Source organism: Pelobates fuscus, chromosome 10 (assembly GCF_036172605.1).
Source record: "Pelobates fuscus isolate aPelFus1 chromosome 10, aPelFus1.pri, whole genome shotgun sequence".
Taxonomy (NCBI): Eukaryota; Metazoa; Chordata; class Amphibia; order Anura; family Pelobatidae; genus Pelobates; species Pelobates fuscus.
In genome coordinates, this window is record NC_086326.1 from 115,221,414 (window position 1) to 115,236,855 (window position 15,442).

Sequence of the window (15,442 nt, forward strand, 5' to 3'; positions counted from 1 at the left end):
CTGCATAAAACGAGCCCTAGCCCCACCCTGACGGCCCAACTGCAAACACACAGACAAGACGTACAAAGATTCATGGCACAAGACTCTAAAAAAGCGCTCCAATGGATGAGACAAATGTTTTACGAAAAATCGAACAAGGCAGACACACTGTTAGCCCACAGGCTACACCGGCGACAAAGAGCCAAACACATAACCCAAATAAAAACACCCGACGGACAACTGCTCACGCCACCTCACCAAATAGCGACCTTCTTCCAAGACTACTACGCCTCTCTCTACGACCACGACCCTGAAACACGACAAGACCCCACCTCCAGGAGAACAAAAATAGAGGCGTTCCTGGAACGCATCCCCATGCCCTCACTGACAGACGAGGGCCACCAAACAATCAACACACCCATCACCACTGAAGAGATTGCGCAAGCAATAAAATCCCTGATGCCAAACAAATGCCCGGGCCCCGATGGCTACTCCGGTCTCTACTATAAAACTTATCCAACGGAACTCCTACCACACCTTCTAACACTGTTTACCTCCATCATGGATGGAGATCCCCCCCCCCAGACATGTTACGGGCAAACATATGCCTGATCCCGAAACCCGACAAAAAACACCATGACCCAGGCCACCACAGACCAATCTCATTACTAAACACAGGCATTAAAATCTTTACAAAACTATTAGCCAACCGACTACATCCATTCCTCCCCAAACTGATACACCCAGATCAGGTGGCTTCATCCCATACCGCCAGGCATGCGACAACACTAGGAGAACGTTCGATCTCATCTGGATAGCAAACCATCGTAGACACCCCACACTACTCCTCTCCCTAGATGCCGAGAAGGCATTCGACCACATCCTCTGGCCCTACCTATTCGCAACCCTCGATAAAATGGGCTTCCCAGTAACTTTCATAGACATGATCAGCGGATTATACTCCCAACCCACCGCAAACCTTCTCATCCCGAACGCCCAACCCCCCACCTTTACGATCCACAATGGCACACAACAGGGCTGCCCCCTTTCCCCTCTCCTCTTCGCCATATCCCTGGAACCCCTCCTCCAGACAATCCGACAGAACAAAGCCATAACCGGCATCAAACTCCGGGGCGAGGAATACAAAGTAGTAGCCTACATGGACGATCTACTGCTGACACTGACAGACCCCACATCCTCCCTCCCCCCACTACTGGCCCTCCTATACGACTATGCAAAAGTGTCGGGCTACAAATTAAACCTCAGCAAAACAGAAGCCCTGCCAATCCACATCCCAACCAGCACGCTAGCAGCACTCAAATCAGAATACCCAATCAGATATGAAACGCAATGCATACATTACTTAGGAACGCGCTTACCGGCGGAACTACACTTAACATATAAACTTAACTACCTCCCACTGCTAACTAAAGCAACCCAAGACCTAGACACTTGGCAACACCTCTTCATCTTCTGGCTAGGCCGCCTGGCATCAATAAAAATGAACCTACTCCCGCGCTTCCTATACCTCTTTCAGGCCCTACCCATACCCATATCCAAAACAGACTTCAAATCTCTACAGACTCGTATTGATAAATTCATATGGGCGGGGAAAAAAGCAAGGATAAAGAGAGCAACGCTGTACATCCGGCATAAGATGGGGGGACTAGGCCTCCCCAACTTTTGGGACTACCACCAGGCGGCCCAGCTAGCGCAAATCCAGAACCTACACGCCCCCGCAGGACTCTGGGTGGACCTGGAACACGATCTACTCGGACGGGACTTCCCCTCCCTACTCATATGGTTACCCAAACAAGACAGACCACACACCCCCTTCCACAACCCTAGCACTAACACACTCCATTCCACTATGGGACCGGATCACCCGCAAACACGACATAATCAACTCCCCATCCCCACTGACACCAATACTGCGCAATACTCAATTTGAACCGGGAATGACCCCCAAAAACTTTGCAAGGTTTGAAGACAATAACCTGGTCAGATTTTACCACTTCTTCAAAGGGCCGCAGCTTATCCTCTTTCCAGACCTCTCGAACACCACGCCACTCACCACGTTCGACCATTTTCGCTTCCTGCAAATCAGGAGCTTCCTGTTCCAACCGCCCAATCACCAAGCAGCTACCACACCAACAACGACCTTTGAAAGGATGTGCATGCACACCCCAATACAAAAGAGACAGATATCCATCATCTATGGCATTCTCCACAACTCCACCTCCCATGAGGGAAATAGCCCAAACAATAAACAGGGCTCTCCACAGTGACCTCCCACTAGACCCCTGGATCTGGCTCCTCTCAAAACCACACAAATCCCTAACTAAGGGCCAAAACAAACTCACAGCTCGGGTGGCTCTTGCTACACGAAGAACCATAGCCACACACTGGGGCAGCAACGCCACCCACTCCACACCCGAAGTACAGCGAAAAATAGAAGAGGCCGCAGAAATGGACAGGCTATCTCCCCTGATCCACGACACGACTAACTCTTTCCACAAGATATGGGACCCATGGATAAAAGAGCGGCAATAATGCTATAACCTCTATAGATCATAACCCTCCCTACCCAAAAGCCTCCCCCCTGCATCCTCCCCTTTCCCACCCACTTTTTTTTCTCTCTCTCTCTCTTTTCTCTCTCTCTCACCCCCCACTCTCACCGCCCCCCCCCCCCCCTCCCCCTGCACCTTCTCCCACAAACTCACACAGGCACCACAAGACAACAAATAGATGAGACATGCTCCACCGACAACAAAATGGCATACCCCCCCCCCCCCCCCGGAAACATACAACACACAACAGACAACGTAAGGACAGAACCCTAACACCCCATTCCTGCCCAGACAAGCTACAAGCAGACCCAAAACAGAGGGGCCCAATTTCAATGGACACCGGCAAGGAAGGAGCTCACACTTAGCCCCCACTGCTCGGACCAGAACCCCACATGAAATATCCACCGCGATTAGTTCCACACCCCGACTCTCAGAACAACTCTAAAAACACACACGACCGACCCACTGTACCAAAGCCCGAACACCCATCCCCCCATGACAATGGACACCAACGACGGTAGGACAAAGAGAACTGAAGCCGTTCGCTAACGAGAAACGCACAATAACCCCACCTAACACCCTAACTTCCGTACCCAACAAGAACATTTAAGACGTAACACAACACCGATAAGACGGCTATTGTATGAAACCGAAGATGATCAGACTTAAACTTCCTGGCATACAAAACCAGACAGGGTAACCCACTCCCCTCCCACTCCTATTCTGTACCCCTCCCCAACCCTTAGACCTAGAACAGCAACAAATGATACGGACAGAGTAATATTATATGAGCAAACGATCGCTACTGTAATTAGAGAAGAAATGTCATAAAAATTTTCTATATGTCACAAACAACATAACTAAGATCTACGAACTCTGTAACACTTACCCCACTCCCAAGTTTTCTTCTGTACCCTAACCCCGGCATAAACGAAAAAAAAAAAAAAAGAATTAAAAAAAAAAAAAAGAAACTTCAATCCAGAGGTTTTGGATGGAGTCACAAGTCTTGGTGAAGTGATGACCAACCGAAGTACAATATCTGTTTTCCTTGTGGTTCCTGATTGAGTGTCTGTGTAGATTCTTTCTGAGATGCAGCTTAAAGGAAAACTCCAGTGCCAGGAAAACAATCCGTTTTCCTGGCACTGCAGGTTCACTCTCCCTACCACCCCCAATCCCCAGTTGTTGAAGGGGTGAAAACTCCTTCAGTTACTTACCTGAGGCAGCGACGATGTCCACATCGCTGTTTCCTCCTCCGCGCCGCTCCTCCTTCTGACTCTGTCGGCCAGTGGGCGAGACTGATACCGCCCACCGGCCGAGGAGACCTAATGCGCATACGCGGCAATGCTGCGCATTAGCGCTCCCCATAGGAAAGCATTGAAAAAGATTTTCAATGCTTTCCTATGGGGAATTGAGCGACGCTGGAGGTCCTTACACAGCGTGAGGACATCCAGGGACGCTCTAGCAAAGAAAATCTTTGCTATAAAGCAGGAAGTGCCCTCTAGCCTAGAGGAGGAGTTAAAGGGACACTTTAGGCACCCAGACCACTTCTGCCCATTGGAGTGGTCTGGGTGCCAACTCCCACTGCCCTTAAGCCTGCAAGTGTAATTATATGCGCATTAGGTCTCCTCGGCCGGTGGGCGGGATCAGTCTTTATGAATTTTTTCTTAGGTCTTCAATTATTTCAGTATTATCTGTTACAGATGCGTCGCTGGCCATTTTTTATACACGGATTTAATCTCAATACAAGACTCTTTTCTATATCAAGATTAAATTGCATGAATTACACCAATATTATTGTATATGGAATATAATTTCAACTTAGCACCGTGCCTCCAATTTGTGGGGATATTTATGGGATAATAATAGTAAACTGTTGAGAATTGCCCACTATTTCAATTCTCATATCCCAAAGATCGTTATCGTGTAAGTGAAATGTATTCCATATAAATAAAATCACAATTTGTTATAAAAATAGATACAATTTATTGTGACAAATTAAATAATAATAATATGTAACATGCGTGATAATAATCAATGAATATTCAGTATAACATGGTATGCAATACAATGGCAATATACATTCTAATGGTTAACACAAGATTTATGACTGTCTTTCACAGAGAAATGAAAGTGAAACTTACACACAGACACAGAGCTTGCAGCTTTAGGCCATACAACTTTTGCTGACAGTTAGAATAACCCTTTCAATGCTGGTTAGACCTCCTAGGTAATTAAGACCTATTCTCATGTAATTTTAAATAAAATAACATTTAAACCAGCTCATTAGTCATTTCCTGGAACCATCCAATAAGAGTAATCTACCATGTTCTATAAGCAGAATTTTAACTTGCCTAAACAGATATTTTATCTTATTTTAGAGCAAATCAATAAACCTGGATAAATATCACGATATGCTAACATGTGATGTAATCACACTAATATATAATTATTATTCCTTTCCATCTGCAGAATGGAATGGTTATAACTATATACTTCTTTAGTAACTAAGATTTCTAAATATCGAAATCTGATCGTCATATATCATGCTATTAGAATTTTTTTTATTAATTAAGATTAATTAAATGAAACCAGTATAATTACCAGTTGAGTAGATATTTTCATCAGATTAGTAGGTAGTCTCAGGAACTGAATGGATGTGTGATCGGTGTGTACGAAATTCTGAGTGCCCTGGAGTGGATATCTGTCATGGATTTCTCTGCATTGCCCCCGACTGCTCACCTCTTTGCTTCTTTGCTTCCTTTTTGCATACCTCTCTCTTCCCTTTGTCTTAACTTTTTTAAAGGGAAAATTCACTAGGTGATAGACCAATAGAAAATTGGAGGTGTAGCAAAACCTTCCAGATAGCAATTTAAGTATTTGGTCTATAGAGGGCAGTCTCGTCCCACTAAACATTCCTATCCAGGAAAGAATTAACTTTTCCTGGTGGCTATGTTGACGTCATTTAGCTTATCTTTATGGTTATTTATAATTTAAGTTTTCTGTCAGTTCAAAGAGTTTCTTTGGACTTTCTTCAGACTATGTGTCTGGCAATTCTGCTATAATTTCTAATATGACAGTTATAACTAAATATGACCCCTAAACTTACAATGGGACGTTATACAATATCGAAAGTAAAATTAAATTATTTAATCTTCTCTGTCATAAATGTCTGGGTTTAGAATTAATTATATTCCATTAGCATTTAGACAGTCTATCCATCCCCCGTTCTCATTTCTTATCAACAGGTTTGTATATACTAAGCATTCCTTTAGCTCTGGCAAAGTGGTTAGTTTTACAGAAGGGATATAAATCTTGTGTCTTTTGTTAGTTTGAAGATAACAAAATGGAGTCTGATCTGTTCAGAATGATTTAGGCAATATACACTTTAATTTCTATCATAGCACAAAATGTCTGCTGATATAAATACCCTGACAACCCTTATATACCAAATCCCAGTCCCCCTCTCTACTAAATCCTAGCACCCCCCTCTAGCCAACAAGCAGACTCAACGCACATTGCCACTGCCAGTATTCGACTCCGGAGACCAGCCTCTGGTATACCCCAAATGGCGCTGTCTGCACCCTGTGCCAAAGCGGATCCTCCTGCTACTTCTTGAAACCCTGTGAAGGTGGAGCACTTCAACGTCAAGTTGGAATGTGACGTGGCGTTGCGTGCCTACGTGCCCCTCCAGGTCCTCCACTGTCCAGCCGTGGTCATCGCAATACTGACTAACACACACTCACTGACATACACACAGACACACTCACTGACACACACACACACTGACAGACACACATACATACACCGATAGACACTCACTGACACACACACACACTCACTGACACACACACACACAGACAGACGCACACTCACTGACACACACAGACAGACACACACATACTCACTGACAGACACACACACTCACTCACTGACAGACACATACATACACACACACTCATGGGCACACACAGACAGACAGACACACATACACACACTCACTGACAGACTCAAACACACTCATTCACTGACAGACACACACTCACTGACACACATATTTCCACATTCTTGCACACACTCACATCATTGTATTTATCCCTGGGGTCCAGTGGAGATCTTCTATCTGAAGATCTCAGTCTTCCTGCTCCTCACTGCTCCCTCACGTGTGCAGTTTAGTGATGGCGGAATATGACGTTATATTCCTGCACCCAGCATCCCTAAAGACGGCGCGTGCGAGGGAGCAGTGAGGAGCAGGAAGACTGAGAGTAGGTACCTGCAATGTGGAGAAAGCAGGTGCCTACTCTGCTTTAACACTTAGAATGTACTCACTGCTGGCTTGGCCACAAAGATGTCCATTCTGTTTCGCATGCGGCCCGCGGGGCGCAAGTTTGACATGCTTGTATTAAATAATATACCAATTATAAATATGTATGTTTATATGTGTAAATATATATGTTACAAATCGCTATTTGTAACTGGCCCTTTAAATGGAAAATTGCCCTGCTTCCCTGGATTGTGGAGAAGCCTATTTGTCAGCCTCCTTCCTCATGACTATGGCCCCTGGAAGATTGTGCCCCTGAAAACGTATTAACTTTTATTGGGTGTGTATGGCCCTTTAAGAACCGTCTGGGGACATATTGTGACTTTGCTGAACAATACCCCTTTAAGACTATGTCCCCAGACCTGTAAAATAACTTGCCCCTGGCTCTCTCCCACTTGGTTCAGTAAATAGGGCTTACTGAACCAAGTATTACACAGGCGGACCACCCAGAAGTTAAAGTGTGCAGGCAATTGACCTCCCAGGCTGTGAGGTTACTGCAGGTTAATTGCACGTGGCGGCGGCCATCTTTGTTCAGTCGAATGCGGTCGGCGGTGTATGCTAAAGATTCTGTGGAACTGAAATCGGCTACACATTTTACCGAACACCGCTGACCCTTACCTTCTCCTACACTTCATTTTTCAGCTCCAGAGACTAAGTCCCGTTCGAAATGGGACTTAGTCGTTTTTTTGGCATGAAATTGACCGGCCGCACAGCCCAAATCTATGGAACTGTTTTGGGCAGGAAACTGTGCTTGCAGTCGGTCATAAAGGGACCTCCAGCTAACTTTTGATCCGCTGGAGGGATTTGACTGATTTTTGGAAGTGTTTATGTTTGATGTATGCTGAGTTCAAATATGGAGATTGAATGTATAGTTTTAAAGTTACAGTGTATGTGTGAAAAATGTATTTTTACTGTATGCTATAATTATGTTATATGTTTATCTGAGGGGAGGAGACATGGGGGTGGTACCATGTATGTGATTGGTTAATTTCATCCTCCCCTTGGGAGTGTCCTGTGTGTACCTTTTTGTAATAAAAAGCAGGCTGGGTGTTCCAGTCCTCAGTTCTTCTTGACCCTTCAAAACGTAGCCTCGTCTCGTTATTGGAGGGAATTGCTGTATCACACTGGGGATTCCCCTGAGCTTAATCACTTAGCTCTTTTAAGAGCTTGTTCCGGATACGCTCTCCTGGAGGAGAGGTCTTCCCCACACGGTCCTGAATGCTGGAGGTTCATTCCAGGGTGGAAGGAAGACGGCGCGGCTCCAGTTAAGCTCCGGCGGTTGTGGAGCGTGCGGTAGGTGTGGTGTCGTCTGCAGTGCTTGGAGTCCTCTGAGAGCGCTAGGAGCATCCATCAACGGAGGGTACTCGGTCGGAGTACACGGAGCTCCGTTACAATATATATTATTGGTATATTTATTTTTCTAGTTAAAAAAATATTGGTCCTTCCAGGGTAATTCAATTATACAGTAAAGCATACTCACATACAGACACAGACAATCTTACTGACACAAGCTCATTGATACACAGGCTCACAGACAATCTCACTGATATTCATAAGCTCATTGACATAAAACACAAGCTCACTGATGCACACAAATAGGCTCACTGACAGACAATCTCAATGACACACACAGACAAGCTTACTGGTACACACACACAAATTTAGTACAGACAAGCTCTGATACACACACAAGCTTACTACAGATAAGCTCACTCACCAGCAGACAAACTCACTCACTAGCAGACGCGCACACACACACAAGCTCACTCACTAGCAGATGCACACACACAGAAGCTCCCTCACTAGCACACACAGAAGCTCCCTCACTAGCACACACACACATTCACAAGCTCACTCATTAGCAGGCACACATGATCACTCACTAGCAGGCACACAAGCTCACTCACTAGCAGGCACACACACACATACATAAGATCACTAGCAGGCACACACACAAGCTCACTCACTAACAAGTACACACACTCAAACTCCCTCACTAGCAGATGCACACGCACACGCAAGCTCACTCACAAGCAGATGCACACACACACACATGCACACACACAGAAGCTCACTCACTCACTAGCAGATGCACACACACACACAGATGCACACACAGAAGCTCACTCACTCACTAGCAGATGCACACACACAGATGTTCACTCACTCACTAGCAGATGCACACACACACACATATGCTCACTCACTCACTAGCAGATGCACATACACACAAAGACACAGAAGCTCACTCACTAGCAGATGCACACACACACAAAGAAGCTCATTCACTCACTAGCAGATACACACACACACACACACACACACAGAGAAGCTCACTCACTCCCTAGCAGATGTGCACACACACACATATGCTCACTCACTCACTAGCAGATGCACATACGCACACACACACAGCTCACTCACTCACTAGCATATGCAAACACAGACACACACACACACACACACAGAAGCTAACTCACTCACTAGCAGATGCACACACACACACACACACACACACAGAAGCTCACTCACTAAGCTTACCTGGCACTGGTAGGTGAAGGTGTCAATGTCTGGCCTCTTCATCCCAGCAAGGTCAGCTGCTGTCTGGGGGAGAGGCTTGTGTTCAGGAGGTGGGGCTTAAGTGTTGGGCCGGGCGGGGCATGCAGCTGTAGTTGCTGTACACTGTGCAGGGATACTGACAGGTCTTCCTTGGGCCACCGGCAGAGTAATTGCGGCCACAGCAGCCCCCAGCTGCTCCCTCATTACTCACCTCAGACTGACACAGGCTGGCACAGTCCAAGGGAAAAATCATTTAAATGAGATGAGCCTGATGGTTAGGGCTGTCTTCCCCAGGTGCTGCAGCCCACCTGGAAATTTCCCGGTATCCTGTGGGTCAGTCCGTCCCTGTATACAGTAAAGGAGAAAAGTATTTGATAACCTGCTGATTTTGAACATTTGCCCACTGACAATGATGATGTCAATGATCAGTCTATAATTTTAATGGTAGGTGTATTTTAACAGTGAGAGACATAAAAACAAAAAAAATCCAGAAAAGCACATGCTCTGTTCGTGCCTTTAGACTTATATGGTTTGGTATATGGGGCTTACCGAATGGATTAGGAGTATTGTGTTCGTGTACATAACCCGGGGACCACCCGTGGGAGATGTGTGCTGCTTATTAACCTTATTGACCTTGTTAACTGCAAAGTTTTAAGTGGTTAGTCGGGTGGCCGTCGTTCGTATGTGCGAACACCTACCAATCTGGGTGATGTTTGAATATGTTGGTCCCCCAGATCTGGGCTATCAGGGGATGTGACTTTTGTGGGGTTTTCACGTGTTTCGGGGGTACTTTTGAGATATTGTAAAATGTATGTTTTCAGTTCCTGACTCAATTATCTCTAATGCACAGGGGAAGATTACCCTGTTTGTGTGGGAGTGTCCTGGACCTGAGAGCCAATGTAAGTACAGTGTGTATTTTGTCATACTCCCCCCTCAGGTCCAGTGGGGAATGCCCCTGGAATATGTTGTAGTAAACCCTTTGCATGGGGACTTACATAAAAGGCCGGTTGTGGCTACCAATAAACGAGTTCCTCTTCACCCTCAACATAGAACCTCATCTCATGTGTGGAGGGGACAGCTATATTCCCTCTGGGGTTTGCTATAATCTGTGTACTCCCTTGGATTACAACACTTGCTCTTGTAAGAGCAGTCTGCTTTACTCTCTGGTCTAGGAGAAGTCTACCCACTGGAAGCTGGATCCTGGTCTTGGGTCCAGGGTGGTGGAGGACAGCGAGACCACATCCAAGCTGTAACGCTGGCTGTGGTGTTTGTGGTGGTAATGGTGTCTGGTGCAGTTGTTATTGTACTCAAGGATTACTAGGAAGCAGTGATTGGCGGAGGCACCTGGTCGGGAGCCAGGCGGTCCGCCACACTCCTGTTCTGTGGTCAATCTGCTGCAGACCAATCATTGTGTCAGGTTGGGTGGTTGTTTGTATGCTAGTATGGGGGGCTCAGGAAATATTTTTTTGTGTGGGGTCCTCTGAAATTAACAGTTATAGTTAATAATTGTACGTACTCCTTCTAGAGTTGGGTTGTATGCAGGGCCAGCCTTAGGGGTGTGCGAGCTGTGAGGCCACACAGGGCGCCATGGAAGCAGGGGGCGCTGCACGGCCGACACAGCTCACACATGGCCGTCCCCGATAAAACTAAATATTTACAAATATTGTGTCGGGGGCGGAGCTTACCGTGTGGCAGGGGCGGAGCTAAAAGTGCCGGTTAGCTGCTGCAGGGGAAGCAGGAAGGAGTCTCTGCTTCCCCAACAACCAGTCTCCAGGAGCTGTACTGCCTCCACTCAGGGGTGTGTTTACCGTGAGGCAAACAAGGCATTTGCCTTGGGCGGCAAAATAAAACTGCACCCCAATCACCCTGGCAAATGCCTTGCCACCTCAGGGCCCACCAGGCTGGCAGCGGCAGAACTTTTCGGACAGGCAGCAAGGAAGCACTTATCCTCCTGTTCAGCATCCTCACGCACACCGCAGTGATGGTGGAGCCAGAATCTGATGCAATTCAGGCCCCGGCATCACTACGCAGCGTGCGAGGGAGCTGAACAGTAAGGTAAGTGCTCCCTCGCCGACTGCAGTGACCGGCCGGCCACCCAGCAGCCCCACTGGACCCCAGGGAAAATGTTAATCCACCCCAGCTTTCCCAAAGGTAGGGAGGCTGAGGGGATTCAATTCTTACAAAAATGTGAGTGTGTTAATGTGTGTGTCTGACTGAATGTATATGTGTATTTGTTGGGGGGGGGGGTGTTCCTGAGTTTTGTCATGCCTAGGGCAGCACATGCCTAGGGCAGCACAAAGTCAGGATACACCACTGCCTCCACTCCTCCATAATGAACAGAGGTAACTATGTGTGATTGTTTGCCTGTGTGTGTGTGTTTGCCTGTGTGTGTGTGTGTGACTGGCTTCCTGTGTGCCTGGCGCCTAAAGGCCCTGGTTGTACGTAACTACTAGAGGGGCTTGTTTTGTTTTCATTTTCTTTGTATTGTAGGAACATTTCCCGTGGTGTTTTTATGGCATATTTTCTTTTTTTAGATATCTGCCAATGAGCCAGAGGAGGTTAGTAATGAGGGAGAGTCCTCCCTTGAAAAGAGTGTGGCCCCATTTTGCACAGGATCAGAGCGTTCTCGGGCTTAAATGCGGAGGCTCAGGCTAAATAGAAAGTGTATCAGTATTGTGTGTGCTGCTTGTGGCTGAAGGAGACAGAGCTTCACATAGGCACATACATGCAGCTCTGCCAAGTAGCCACACCCCCCTTAATGCCTTTTCCCTCTTTTTCTTATTTATATAAATGAATATAATGTACATAATCCTGTTCAGTATATATTTATTGGACTTTTGAACAAAGAATCGCTTATAGTTTTATTGATTTGGAATGATGCCCTCAAACAAAATGTCGATCTGTATTAAGTAAGGGAATTGGAATTCAACTTGCCTGAACAAGCATCACTTCCATCTCTTATGAGTGACACAATTTGCCAACAAGATTGAGGATCCAGAAATGAAGAAGGACGCCTCTTTCCACGTGGTTGACATGGAAGAAGAATCGGGACCTATTGGGTATATAAGCAGCAATGTTTAAATGGACTTTAGCACAGGAAGAAGACTTGTGTATTTGAAACACATTTGTTATTATCCCTTTTAAAGGTGGGATGCCAGCTGTGAGCATAATTTATGAAATCTTTATTATTTGTCATAAACACTGCACGATTTTTAATACACACCTGGGCTTTGAGTTCCATACTTCTGGAGGCACACTAATGGACCTGAGAGAAACAAAGACACACAGGGGACTCAGGGGGAACAAAGACACACAGGGGGCTGAGGGGGACAGAGAGACACACAGATGACTTGAGGAACAAAGAGATATATATATATAAGCGCTGAGAGAGACAAAAACATACACTAGGGACTGTGGAGAACAAAGAGACACAGAGGGGTGAGAGTGAAAAAAAGAAACACAAATGGGGCTGGGGAGACAAAGAGACACACAGGGTCTGAGGAGGAGTTAAATAGACATACAGAGGAGCTGTGGGGAACAAAGAGTCACACAGGGGGATGCGAGGAACAAAGAGATATGCATAAGTTCTGAGAGGGACATAAATATACACAGGGGACTGTAGAGAACAAAGAGACTCAGAGAGGTTAGAGGGACAAAGAGACACACAAATAGGGCTGGGAGGACAAAGAAACACACAGTGGGCTGATGGGGGACAAACAGACACACAGAGGAGCTGGGGGAACAAAGAGACACATAGAGGAATTGGGGTACAAAGAGACATGCAGGGGGCTGAGGAGGACAAAGAGACACACAGAGGGGCTGAGAGGGACAAAGAAACACAAAAAGGGTCTGGGTGGACAAAGTTGGCAATTGTTTTTTTGGGGGGAGTGCAAGTAGCTTGTCTTGCTAAGGGCACAGAATAGTCTAGCACCAGATCTGCCTCTAGGGTGTCACACACTTTAACCAGGACCATAGGCCGTGTGTACTCAGCTTTAAGCTTAGTGCTTGTGGCCTTACTAAAAGGATGCCAAGTTTTCAATGTACCTAGCAATGTGATCCGCAGGGAGCCACTCCACGGATGTATGATGATGATGTCATCTGGATCAAAAAGTTGCTTACACAATGGGTCCAGGATCATGTCCCCTGCAGCCACAGGTAGAGCCTCCTGAAGCTCATCCTTAAGGGTAACATGAGTCTCAGACAGGTCTGCTAATATAAGTGCATTGAAAGTCACCTTCCTAGGAGCTCCCACAGTGGGAGGCTCACTTTTATACTGTGTGCAAGTAATCCCTGAGGTTGGCAATAAGACTTGGGAGATCATCTGGGACAAAGCTGATCATATGGTCCCCACAGCAGCCATAATGGCGTCCATTATGGACTTTTGCGTTTTGCATAGTCAAAGAGGGCTTCACGCAAGGTACCAGCAGATCTGAAAATATTAAGAGGAGACAATGACAGGGACGATTCCCCTCAGAGGAGTGTTGGGCCTCAACCTCCTTGGGGATAGGGGTAATACAATAATCTTATGCCGGGGCAAAAGCCAAAAGCCAAATCCCAACACAAGCCAAATCCCAACACAAGCCAGAAAAGTAAGTAATAAGAGGGAGTCAATGGTAAGCAATTCCCAACACAGAAGCAGAGCACTCCATACCAGAAAAAAACCTAGGTGTGCAGCAGGTAAAGTCCCACAGGACACTAGGTGGGTAAATTACCCAAACTACTCCTGCCACACAGATCAAGAGACTCCATGGGAACAAAGAGGGAGCTCACCAGGGTCCAGAACCAGAAGGACAGCCAGAAGACAGGGAGAACACTCAAGCAACGCACGTGATTCCATCACAAAAAGCATAGGGGAAGCAGGCAGAGCCTCAAGCCCAACTCTCTGAAGAGTGTGACCACCAATGTTCTACAGAGCACCAGAGAGGGGAGACATGGTGGGAAAACAGAAGCCATCCTGAAACGAACAAGAGAGCAAGCACCTGCCAGAGAAGGGAGCAACTGGCAACCACAGAACAGAATTTAACAGGGGGCACAATGAGGGGAAGAGAGCACCAGCAGGTTCAACAAGGGACAAGCCAAGGGACAACAAGGGAATACACAAAGAAGTGTTCAACAGGGATCTAGGTGGGGATTGGCAGAAGTTCACTCTGTGTGATTTCTTTTTTTCTATTTTTGTATTTTCTTTGCTACTATTTGAGACAGTAAAGAAAGAGTTAAGCAATGAGCATTTGTGTCTTGTCATACCGTTTAGAATGTAATTTCTCCTGCTTTGTTAATTTCCTGCTAGAGACTATAGCAGCCTCCTGTGAGTAATTAAAGGGACACTGTATGCACCCAGACCACTTCAGCTCATTGAAGTGGTCTGGATGCAGTGTCCCAGGTCCCATAACCCTGAGCAAGTAATTATTACAATAATTGCAATAATTATCTGCTAGGGTTAACTCCTCCTCTAGTGGCTGTCTTTCAGACAACCCTAGAGGGATTTCCGAGCTCAAAGGCAACTTTTGGTTGCCTAAATGGCGCTGGATGTCCTCGCGCTATGCATGAGGACTTCCAGCATCACTGGAATACCCATAGGAAAGCATTGAATAATGCTTTCCTATGGAGAAATCCTAAGACAATGCAGCCATTGCCGCGCATGAGCTTTAAGTCCTCCCCACCGGCTGATGTCTGCGGGAGAGGAGCATGGGCGGAGCCAAGCGCTGGACCCATTAAGTGACAAAAGGGGTTATTAATTCCCATCCGGGGGGAGGCCTTGACAGAGGGGGAAGCTATAGGGCCATGGAAAGGAGTTTGTTTTCCTGAAACTATAGTTCAATTAGCAGAACAATAAAGTTTAAAGTAAACACACTGTGCTGTAAAAATGTAGTATTTTTCTGATGTAGGCTGTGAGTCACTGTCAGGAGAGGTATGGTTGCATAAATACAGTGATTTATTTCCTAAACTGGTGTAACTTGTTTCCCAGTCCCTATAATTTGCTTTTCAAGTGATTAACTCTTTCATAGTCAAAAGAGGT